The sequence below is a fragment of the Chelonia mydas genome, chromosome 11, assembly GCF_015237465.2.
Source record: "Chelonia mydas isolate rCheMyd1 chromosome 11, rCheMyd1.pri.v2, whole genome shotgun sequence".
In the NCBI taxonomy this organism is placed as follows: Eukaryota; Metazoa; Chordata; order Testudines; family Cheloniidae; genus Chelonia; species Chelonia mydas.
This window is the reverse complement of record NC_051251.2, coordinates 60,240,482-60,252,493: the sequence shown is the minus strand read 5'-3', so window position 1 is coordinate 60,252,493 and position 12,012 is coordinate 60,240,482. Positions and strand designations below refer to the sequence as shown.

At 39.8% G+C, this 12,012-nt stretch overlaps 1 protein-coding gene across 4 annotated transcripts in view; it reads left to right on the top strand.

The window, feature by feature from the left end:
• The first annotated feature begins 3,646 nt into the window (after positions 1 to 3,646).
• The window catches only part of RAPH1 (Ras association (RalGDS/AF-6) and pleckstrin homology domains 1), a 162,192-nt gene continuing 153,826 nt past the window's right edge, over positions 3,647 to 12,012 (top strand). Inside the window, exons 1-2 of one of the 4 annotated variants that reach the window (XM_043524886.1) lie at positions 3,647 to 3,903; positions 10,130 to 10,173. The gene's annotated coding sequence lies outside the window, so the exon portion shown is untranslated. The remainder of the gene's footprint in view (positions 3,904 to 10,129; positions 10,174 to 12,012) is intronic. The other 3 variants (XM_043524889.1, XM_037912272.2, XM_037912273.2) reach the window with 3 other exon arrangements.

Sequence of the window (12,012 nt, the reverse complement as noted above, 5' to 3'; positions counted from 1 at the left end):
TTGTGCATAGGCTAATGTTCTATAAAAAGAAAACAGCCATTATTTCTCAAAACTGTTTTTAATTACTTGTTATACTATAATAGAGAAAATAACATGTATAGGTTGACTGATAACATTTTCAGTGTCAAATCGCAATGTATAAAATGTTACACATGTCCAACCTCTTGTATTTCAAATTTTTATTTGTGAACAATTTTGGCACAGGGAAAAAGTGCCTTCCCACAAGCACAGGCTCTCCTCTACTAGAGCTTTGGAGCTCTGCTAAGAAGGCATCTTCCCCAGAAGCACACCTAATAAGTTTTACAGCAGTAGAGTTTTCATCTTGTATTTTATTACTTCCAGTAGTGCCCAATATATGCCAGATGCCTTCCAAACAGAAAAAAGGTGTAGTCCCTGCCCTGGGGAGTTTGCAATCTAAAGACCAAGAGAGGGTAGTACAACATATGGACAGATCCTCAGTTGGTGTAAATTGCACCAGTTTAGGATTTGTCTCATATGTATTTATATAAGTATAACCTTATAGAGTGATCGTGGTGGTGATTGGCTGTATGTTGGTACACAGGAGAGAACTATTACTATTGACTTCCTAAGGTCAGTAAAAGAGGAATTTGCCTACTTAGAAGAGGTACAGGAGAGGAGCTCCTCCAAGGACCTGCTGCCACAGAAAAGCACATAGTTGACGACACAAACTTTTAGAGACTGACGCAATAGAAAATTGTGTACTTAATGGTTAAGATTTTTTTTTCAAACTACTGTAACTATGTTAAGAGCTCTGTGTATAACATTTTATGCTGAAATCTATTTTTAGCACAAATATTTAGAGGAAAATAATATTTACACAACACTTTTTGTTTAAATTTTTTATGAGAAATATTAAATGAAAGTTAAGATTACTTTTGTAAATAAGCCAACTTTTAGACCAAAACCATTGTCAAAAATACTGTTAATTTGTGATTTATATATTTTGAGGCAATTTACATAAATTATACCTTTATATTTACCAAAAACGTGTGTAAAATTTCCCTTTAGTCATTCTAATAAGAACTGTAACTCTGACTTGGAAGACATCTTTCTGGACTCTTTAATTCACTAATATGTACATCTGCTATTAAATAAAAGTATAGAATGAGTGATGTAGATGTTGGAAGAGTTCATAACTATGTTTTGTAAGTAATAGCTAAAGTTATTCCGGGGTCATGTAAGGTGAAATTTTACATGTTACATGAAAGCTATAGTGAGGAACATGTAGGCACTGATTCACTATTGCCCTGCACTTTGGGTAGCACTTATACCAGTGCAAAATGCTTCAAAAATGTATTTGTAATATTTTATCTGACTTTATGTTGGTGATACAGAATTATTCAAATCCAAAGCAGTTAAGTCCAAAGCAGACTGCAAGGAGTTAGAGAAGAATCTCACAAAAGTGCATGATTGGACAACAAAATGGAAAGATGAACTTCAATGTTGGTAAGTGCAAAATAGTGCATGCTGGAAAAAATTCTAAATATACATGTACAATGATGGATCGAAATTACTTGTTGCCGCGCAAGAAACAGATGGTGGAGTCATCTTCTCTGAAAACTTCTGCTCAGTGTGCAACAGCAGTCAAAAAGGCTAACCGTATGTTAGAAACTATTAGGAAAGGGATAGAATATAAGATAGAAAATATAATACTACTACTCTAGAAATCCATGGGTCCAGCTCCAGATATCCATCTAAAAATGGATATAGATTAATTGGAAAAGCTTCAGAGAAGAGCAACAAAGAAGGGTATGGAATGGCTTCCCTCTGAGAAGATACTAAAATGATTCGATCTGTTCAGCTTACAAAAGCAGCAACTAAGGAAGGATATGAGAGAGGTCTATAAAATCATGAATGGTGTGGGAAAAGTGAATAGAGAAATGTTGTTTACTCTTTCCCCTATTACAAAAATCAGGGGTCACCCAATGAAATGAACAGGCAGCAAGTTTAATAAAAACAAAAGGAAGTACTTTTTCTCATTCCCATGGAATGTTGTGATGGCCAAAAGTATAACTGGATTAAAATAAGAACTGGAGACATTCATGGAGGATAGGTCCATGAATGGCTATTAGCCAGGATAGCCAAGGACACAACCTTATGCTCAGAGTGACCCTAAACCTCTGAGTACCAGAAGCTGGGCATGGAAGATGGGGTGGATCACTCCATAATTGCCTTCATCTGTTACACCTGCCCTTACCAGAGCTTCAGGGGCAATATTGGAGACAGAATACTGGGCAAACTGGACCAGTTCTGACACAGTATGGCTCTTATGTTCTTACATAAATGACTAAATAGGTCAAGGATATGCGTCCATAGGGAACAAAACTGGACTTGCATTTAACCTCTAGTGAAATGCCTTGGGAGTTTTCAGCCGGAAGACTGGGAAAACCCTGGTTATCCAAACTCTGCTTATGTGAGTTTCAGATGAGCTAAAGTTAGATTTTAGTTCCAGAATCCAAAATTCAACTAAAATTCAATTTGTGTGGCTATGAAACTCAAAACCTTTGAATAATTAGTATTCCCTTAAACATTCAGATAATTGGAATTTCTCTGGCCTAGATTTCAAAAGTGACCAATGATTTGCGGGGAAGGGATCCAACAGGAGAGGGATTAGATTTTCAAAGGCTCAGCACTTTCTGAAAGTGCAGTTCCTTTCAAGTTGATTCAGGTGGGTCATTGAAAATCCCTGGACAATTTTGAAAATGTAGCCTTTTGCTTTAGAGAAGAGGGAGCTAGTGCTGGGTGTGCACAGGCCCTGTAGGGTGGCTGGCACCTCAACCAAGACTAGTGCATTTCCCTCCTGCCCCCACTCAGTCCCAGGACATGCAACAATCAGTGGTTAGCCCTGAAGGCTGGATATCACTACATTGCACACTAATCCTGGGCTCTAACTCAGGTCTGAACACAGGCACCCCTTCCATCCACACACAAACCAGTCTGATTCTAGTCCACAAGGGCTCAGGACCTAGAACGCAGGGTGAGTGGGGTGGATCAGCATGTGAATCCTGCTGTGACTCAGGTCTACACCCTGTCATTTTGCAACATGGATACAGCTCAAGGCAGAGCTGAGTCAGAAGTAGGGTGACCACCCTTATTGCATAGAAATAAGGGGAAAACCCCAGGAAAAAGAAGGAACTCTTTCTTTTAAGGGACAGTTGAAGGATACACACTTTCCTTTAGCCTACCATGTATTTTTCAGCCCCGTACATTTCTACTGCCCTCAAGTATACAATAGCCTAAGCCTCAGTGTATAAAATGGGACATCTCCATTTTAATACATCGCCCAGTAAGGCCCAGGGGGCTGCCTGAGGGGCAAATCAATGGCCTGAGGGCCCCCCCCCTCTGCAGTGTGGACACGTTAGCACAGCTGTGAGGCCCAGGGCCAGCAGCTGCACGCCCATGTTTAGGCGGCAATGTGGACGCTGAGCCCGGGGCTCAGGCACAGGGCTCCACAAGGCGGGGCCCCAGTTCGCACGGCAGCCTCGGCGCACGGCGGCGTGGCGGGCGCGGCAGCGGGCGCTGCTGAGGGGAAGGCGGCGCCTCGCCGCTCACAGCAGGCCGGGCGCGGGGCTGGATGAATGGAGCGGGGAAGCCAGCGGGCTGCGGCGGAGGGAGCGGCGGGGCCTGCGCGCCGGAAGTGAGCGGCCGGGGAGAGCCCGGCGCGGCGGGGCTGGGGCTGGGGCTGAGTCAGGCACTGGGGCGTGGGGAGAAGACGCGCCGCAGCCTCCGGCCAGGGACGCGCTCGGGCTGCCAGGCGGGGGCGGCTCCGCGCTGAGCAAAGGGGCCGGGAAGCGCCTGGGGGAGCCGCCTGCGCCGCGCTGCCACCATTAGCCGGGCGGCGAGAGGAGGAGTCGGAGGAGCCGACCTCGAGCCGCCGCCGCGGTGAGTGCTCAGCGCCTGCCCGGGAAGGGGAGCCGGGAGCCGGTCCTGCTCCCGCCGCGTCCTGCTCCCCTGGCAGTAGCCGCGGGCTGTATCGCCCGGCCTGGGGAGCGGGTTCCCCAGTAGTGGCCGGCTCCGAGCCGCCGTCTATGGGGCAGCGGCTGGGGGCTCGCCCTATTGTCCTGTCTGGGGAGCGCCCCCACGCTGGGGGAGCCGGCTGGGGGATATGCACATCCCGGCTGGGGGCGGTGGTTTGGGGAGGGAGACAGTAATCGGATCTTGGGGTGCCCTAGGAGTGTGTGTAATAAAGCTGGATGGGGGGAGAGGGAGGAGGGCTCTCCCCTGTATTTTGGGGCTGGGGGGTGGGAATCGGAGGAGCTGGATCCTCTATTTTTTTTTTTTACCACATCCCTGCTCCATAGGGTCACCCCAGGAAAGCTACCACCCAAGGCAGAGTGTGGAAGAGGAGGGGCTGGGATTGCCCCAGCAGCAGTACCGCATCACGCCCCTCGTCTGTTACACTGTTCATGGCTCCAGGTCTCTTCCCCCTTAAAAATCAGTTCAGCTCAAGCTCTGGAAAGAGCGGGTCTGATGGGTGGTGTGCGTCTGTGTTTAAAGGTGCTGTGGTTTGTCTCTTTCTCTACCACCCCCCCCCCCCCATTTGAGTCCTGTTCGCGGCTTTCCTGAGCTTGAGGTGCAAAATAAGAGCTTTAATGTAAAAATAGGAATGCGATTAATTTAGTAGAAAAGAAAAGGATTGAAAGTGGACCGGGGATGTGAGAGGAATCTGTTTTGTGGCATTCAGACAATGTCAGCTTTAGTGAGTCCCCACCCTGTGGAGCTGAAAGCAACATAGTCCCATCCGCCGATTAACCGAATGTATATGGCAATAACTTAAAGAATCAACACAAATTAAACCACTTTCCTTAGTGTAGGAGGGAAAAAATAAGGCTGATTAATTACAATTTTTAATTCCTTTTTAAAAAAAACACGTATTTTTGTAGCTATTTTGCCATCCATATTGGTGAGGGGCAGAATGATTCTTGAAGAACCTCCCAGGCAAGGCTGATGTCTGCATTGGTTTTCATGAAGATGAGGCGAGTTTTCTAGTGCATAGAGAGAATCACCAGAGGGAGGAGAAAGAGGAGTGTCTGTATACAGAAATATATTTTGAATGTTAGAATAGCAGTTACAGTTACTGCACATCTGTATTCAGTTTTTTCTTTTCCATTTTAAAATGGCTAATCATTTGAGGCAACTCATAACTTCTCTGTTCATTTCTAAAGGTATTTCATTTCTATTGGGTAATTGTTTTATTATGTGGCAACTAATAAAATACCTGTACGTTTTAGTTTGATATTTGTATTTAGTTGTTTTCAGCAGTGATTTTGACCTTGATTATATGTACCCAGAAGGATAATAAAAAAATGCACAGAAAAAGAAGCACCTACTCGTTTTCTATAAATAAGGTACTGAAGTGTCTATAAAGTCAGTTGGTGCTCTGTTGTGAAAGGGTTGAGAACTACTGTTCTCTGTGATTGTAGACATAACTTAAAACTATGTTGTACGCCAGAGTGACTTTTCTTAAAGGGACGTATCAACTTAGAAAACAGTTCTGCTGAAAATTCTGTAACTACTATAGTTACAAGTAACACCTGAAGTGTTTAAAATAGAAGGAAGGAAATCTTTCCAGTTTTACTTTGTGCTTAGTCAGTTTCACTGGTTTTTTGTGTACAGCCAAGTTATCTTTTGCTGAAAGACCTTTCTGAACATAGACAAGGAATAGAAAAACACTTAAAAATTTGTTATAAGCAATTAATAATGCGTACTGGGGTTATACCATCTAAAATATGCTGTATCAGAAACTGGAATTTTAAATTAGTTGTTTAAAAAAATACACAAAACAAGTTGACAGTGTCCCTGTGTAATATTTCAGTCTCTCTTTTGAATGGTAGGTGGGTGGGAGGAATATAGAGCTAATTGTTTTCCCATGCTTCAGTTAGCACGTGGCTTTCATATCTCTGGGTGGCACTGGAATACTGTTACAGAGTCCATGGTAGTGCAGCTTTTTCACAGTATGAAATTGGGAAGCGCCTATGAAGCTTCCCCCCACCCTGCAGATAGATGATTTCCCTAAAGTGCCTGGTTTTCAGAGCAGCACCCTGTGATGATGTCTTCTGCTACCCATGTTTTTCTAGATTTGCTAGTAGGTGACATGGTAGACAATATTGCTAAGAAACAAAATGCTCCAGTCAAAGAAAGGAGTACGACTTACCGATTGTTGCATATCTTAGCCTTTTGATAATTTCATAGTGCCAAGATTTTTCTTATGAAAGAGACCACTATGTGTAATATAAAACCTGTCCTCCTTGAAAGATTGCATAATAATGTCTTGAGACCATTACCTGTAACCTTGAGTTTGTTTAAAATAGATTTTCCAGGGCAGTAGTTCATTATGATTAATTGTTTAGGAACTCTCTGTATATTGAGTTTTTTTTTAAAAAAAAGTTGTTTTTGTAAAAAGCCAGGCTGCTTTTAATAAGAATATGTATTGAACTACCATAGCTACAGATTTATATCTTTCAGTTTAAGCTTGGTTCACTGTGTGCAAGATTGATCCATTACCTATGTAGGCTACAGTATAAGTGTACTTATCGTATTTTTATTCAAAATGTTTTTTCAAATATCTTCTGGAATTGTAACTAATGTTTTTTGGCTTTTTTTTTTTGTTTGGTTTGGTTTTTTGCTGATAGACTGATCAGTTTTCTTAAGCCATAGAGACATTGTTACTTTATCTCTCTTCCCCACCCAACCTTTGAAACAAAGGTGGAAGTTGGTTCTAAACTTTTTAAGCACTGTATTTTAGGAGTGTATCAGCACATGTTCTCCTTTCTGGAAAATTATATTATTTTAGGACTTCTATTGGGACATCTTTATCAGGTATTATTCCACCACTGACAGGAAGTGTAACGCCCCTTCCCCCACCCTTAAGAAAAAATATATAGTGTCAAAGCAACTTTATGCCCCTGGAAGAAAAAAGCCCATCAAACAGGGACAAAGTTGAAAGCCTGAACTAGCCAATCATGTCTAACAAATGCTAAGACAGATACATTATGCTGAAAATCACACTCATTAAACAATTTGGATCATATTCCTTCAATTCTCATTAGAAAAACAAAAACAGAAACAAAATAACACTCCAAACAAATAAAAACTTCTTGCATTTTCGCTGAAAGTGCAAGTCATAAAATAGCCAGGCAAACAGAACAGCAAGTAGATTTACTGGTGAATTTTCAAGTTAAGTAGAAAACCAAAATTTGGACCAAATAGGGCACTGGACAACTTTCAAAACTGATATTTTCATTTGTCATGTGTTGAGCACTTTGCTGATAACCTGGACCACATTAAAAGAGAGAATTTTGAAGCAAAAAAAGTGCTTTTCCACATAACAGCTAGAAATGTCAAGTAAGGAATTTATGATCACCCGTTATTTAGAGATCGATATTGAAGCCTTATACAGAGGAGTAAGTTAAAGATAACTTTAACCTTAGTGTTCAAATTTCCTTGCTTTTGTCATTATGAAACTGATTTTACTGAATTATTTACCCAGTGGAGAGGGTCTGGATCCAGATTTCAGAGTCTGGAGTTCTGATCTGATTTTTGTTCACTATTATTTATATTTCAGTAGCACCTATTGGCCTCAGCCTGGTTGGGTTCCCATTGTGCTAGGTACTGTACATACATAGGCCCTGATCCTGTACAGACTTACATGTGCTTATTTTATGCAGTGGGAGTAGACCCATTGGCTTGAATGGGACTATTTGGTATGTAAAATTGAGCACTTGTGTAATTTTTTACAGGATTGAGGCCATAGAAAATGATTGTACCTATCCCAAAGAGCTTATAATCTAAATGCCTGTCTTTAATTTTATTAGACTCTGCAAAAATATTACCCATAAGGATTTTTAAATACATAGTTTATAACAGTGGCTCTCAACCTTTCCAGACTGCAGTACCCCTTTCAGGAGTCTGATTTGTCTTGTGTACCCCCAAGTTTTACCTCACTTAAAATCTACTTGTTTAAAAAATCAGACATAAAAATACAAGAGTCACAGCACATTATTACTGAAAATTGCTTACTCATTTTTACCATATAATTACAAAATAAATCAATTTGAATATAAATATCATATTTACATTTCAGTGTATAGTATACAGAGCAGTATAAACAAGACATTGTCTGTATGACATTTCAGTTTGTACTGATTTCACTAGTGCTTTTTATGTAGGCTGTTGTAAAACTAGGCAAATATCTAGATGTACCCCTGGAAGACTCCCATGTACCCCCAGGGATACGCGCACCCCTGGTTGAGAACCACTGGTTTATAATATATGCATGCTACATTTGATTTATTTCCTAATTGAATAGGAGTGTAAAATGTACATTGCCAGTAAACCACACATATGTACAATTGCTTCATGATGTTTCAATACCCTTTCCTTAAAAACTTTGGGCAGGAGTGGGGAATAGTTCTGGGCTTAGATGTTTTACTCAAAGGAATTTTTACAGCAGAATTAGGAATCCCCAGAAAACAAGGCTTGAAATTAAGACTCTTGGATTTGTGTATCATTTAAAACTCTTTAACCCGTAAATCAGCAAATTTGATTTTGAAACCTGCATAATGACACTAGACCTGTGTATAATTTATATACAATAGAATATGGCTACACACAACAGTTGAGTGATTTTTAAAAAGAATAATGAAATAGAATTGATACTAAAAAATAATTGCCTAATTTAGTATTGAATAAAAGAAGCTGTTTTAATGGTCCAGAACACACCTTAGTCAAATTGTAGGTACAATTCAACAAGGATTGAACGGACGTGACGTTTTCCGCCTTTAGGTACTTGTACAACAAGGTTACAGGTTAGTGGTGGGAAGCTTCCACTACCATTGCCTGATTTGTAATTGGTCTTTAGATTGACAAGGGATTTAAGGTTCTACTGTTGTTAATTACATTCTCTTAAATGCTCTTTCCATTGAAAAAGGCATATCTCAAAAGGCTTAATATTATAAACTAATAAGACATTTTGAAAGAATAGTTTCCATCTCAGTGAACAATACATAACATTCTTTAGTGGCTGAATATTTAAAAATATTTTTCTAGATGAGAATTTTGTATGTTCCATTCAGAGAAAGTAAGTTTTGGTGCTAAATCAGAAGCATATTTCTGATAATTTAAAGCAGATTTAATGCATCATTTGCCATTTTTCTTTGCCTTTTCAAATAATAAATACACTGGGCAAAAAATAGAGCTATGACTCTATATTTAAAGGTTTAACACTTTACTAGATGATGTTTTATAATCTTGCTGACTACGTAGATTGCAATAGGTCTTTTAATGCAGAATTCCTGAACTGTCCTTTTCTGGTGGTTATCTCTTGTGACAATTACTCCATCAGGAACAGCATGTCTAAAAGCATGTGCACCAGAATGTGTAACTATGTTGAGTCACTAAGAAATAGGGATGGCAAATGGAGCTCTTTCCACCAAAGGTTTTTTGACTTAACTGAATACTAGGGAGAAGAGAAACATGAGAAACGGATCCTTAAAATTCCACATGACCAAATACTGTAGTTATCTGAGCTAAAAGCTTGTTAGCCACAGAGCCTACTATCATAATTGAGTTGAATTTTGTTCCAGTAAGAAACTGGCATATTTAAGGTTACTATAAAGACTTGAATGCAGTGTTGTTGTAGTTGTGTAGGTTCCAGGGTATAAGAGAGACAAAGTTGGTCCAATAAAAGATATTACCTCACCCACCTCATCACTATAAAGACTTGTTTGTTCACCTCTTATCTCTTCAGATGAGTAAGTGATATTTTTGTCTGGACATTTAAGTGTTTTGTAATAACTTGCAAAGCTGACATATTACAGTAAAAAACGGAGACGGAACCTCATTAAAGTCTTTGAAAAATTGAGAAATAAGGAATCTTTTTAATAAAGACCTCAGTGTTGCACAGGGTAACTGCTACCTTATCCATAAGTATTCTTTGTGTCTTGTTTCCTGAGCTGCTTCTAGCATCCAAATCTTTATTGGAAAGTTATCATTTGTGGTTTCACTGTATCAATTCACCATCTTTGCATTATTTTTAAGAGGTACTGTATTGATAGTACTCAAAGTGCAACCATTGGCAGTGAAAGCTTCTTTTCTTCTTCTCCCTCAGTGTTACTCAACTCACACGTGGAACAGCCAACTCTAGAGTGAAAGGTTAGTTCAGTCTACATGCATATTCAATCTTTTAGCATTTGAGACTGCCCACAAAAGTGTCAGTAGTGGTGGATTTTGTCTTTGTTCTCTCTACCAATGTTTTTAAATAGTAACTATTTTCTGACCTTACCATTCTGAATCAGATTTGAACCAATGACTTGGAGGTGCGGCATCTTGATTATTCCTGCTGTACTTCCACTTTCTACTGAAATGTCCTTAAATGTGTTTATGCTTGAAGTATTTTCATAATGAAATTACATCTTTATAGACAATAACTGGGAAAATGGCTTGCTTAGATTCTGACTGTTAACATAATATATGTTGGAAGCAAATACAAGTCTGAGTCTCTTGCATTGTGTGTGTGTTTTTGCTAAGAGATACCTTTTTTAGTCTATTCTGGCAAGTAAGAGGAGACCGCCTTCCAATATACCTGCTTTTTTTGTTCCCATCATTTAAGAAACAAGGCATGTATTCTGTAGATTTTCTGCTCTGTCCTAGTTTTATGGCAGGTTTAGATTTATGAACTTCTGTGGTTTAGCTCCCCAGTGTGGATGCGGGGTTGATCCCTCTTTTCTAGTTTCATTCAGGCAATGAAGAACTATTCAGGACAAAGTGATTTTTGGCTTCCACTTTCCAGGTTCCCCAGTCTTTTCCTGTTTCATGTTGAGGCACTATCTTCTAAGCTTCAACCACAAGTGTCGTGGAAGACAGCACCAGTAAAACAAATGCACAACAACTTTATGTAATGTAAGAAGGTACGCTGACTTCAGGGGCTCCTTCCAGATATTCCTCCCAGGGCATGTGTGGTTGTAATGCCTAGCTAAGCAGCTGCTCAGTAGTTCTCTGACCCAGCTGCCTGTTTGTAGGAGTTGACCCAAATGTGGTAGCCGTATCTCCTGTTCTCTTTTGAAATTCTCCTTGGTGAAATAACAGCATCATAGGATTGTGAGCTGAGTAACTGAGATCACAAAGGGGATTTTATTGTACTGGTTAAAAGTTTAACACCTCTTTAAGGTCAGTGACTATATTTTGGAGAAAATTTAGTATCCCTGCCCCTTCAGTTTAGGTGTAATAGTTAATAATATACATCTTTTGAGACATGCTTTCGGTCTTTCAACAGGATCAGAGTTGGCATTGCTTTTATTTCTAAGGTGTAAAAAGTTGGTTTAAAAAAAAAAAACCCATACAGACCATTAACACTGTCCTATTTTAGTGTCATAAAAGAGGTTTTTTTAAAAAAGGGCATACATTCAATTGTAAAAAGAAGTCTCTTGTAGGTAATACTCCCCAAGCTTCGGTAAATGTGTTCACTTTCACTTCCAGATCAGAGCCACCCCCCATCCCCACCCCGGATATTGCTTGTGTCATGACTCATGTTGGCTGACTTTGTCAAATTGGAAGTGGACTTTGGAGTGTTATGTATCCAGCTAAACTGTGGGTGATCTAGAAGGATCAGTTTTTAAAAAAAATAATTTCCATAACTGAGGTGGGGTTTTTCTTGTAGCTCAGTAACGATGTTCCAAAACAGAGTGACATCGATATGGGAAGTGCATTAGTTTTGCAAAAATTCTGTACTTCCAGATTTGTAATGTTAAGCCTATGCCTTCCTGGTTAATGTCTGAGTTCACTGTTTGTTGCTACTGCTAATCTTTTGTGGCTTAGAATGAAGACTGTTGAATGAGACTACGGTACTTCTGAAATGGAGAATTTTATTTTCTGTAACTTGTCTAATATTTGTCCAAATTTATTTGATTTCAGTATTCAAATTATAAATACTTTAATGGTTCTCTACTTCTTAGATGGTAATAAAACTATTTTATGGCTGTGGCACTATTACCT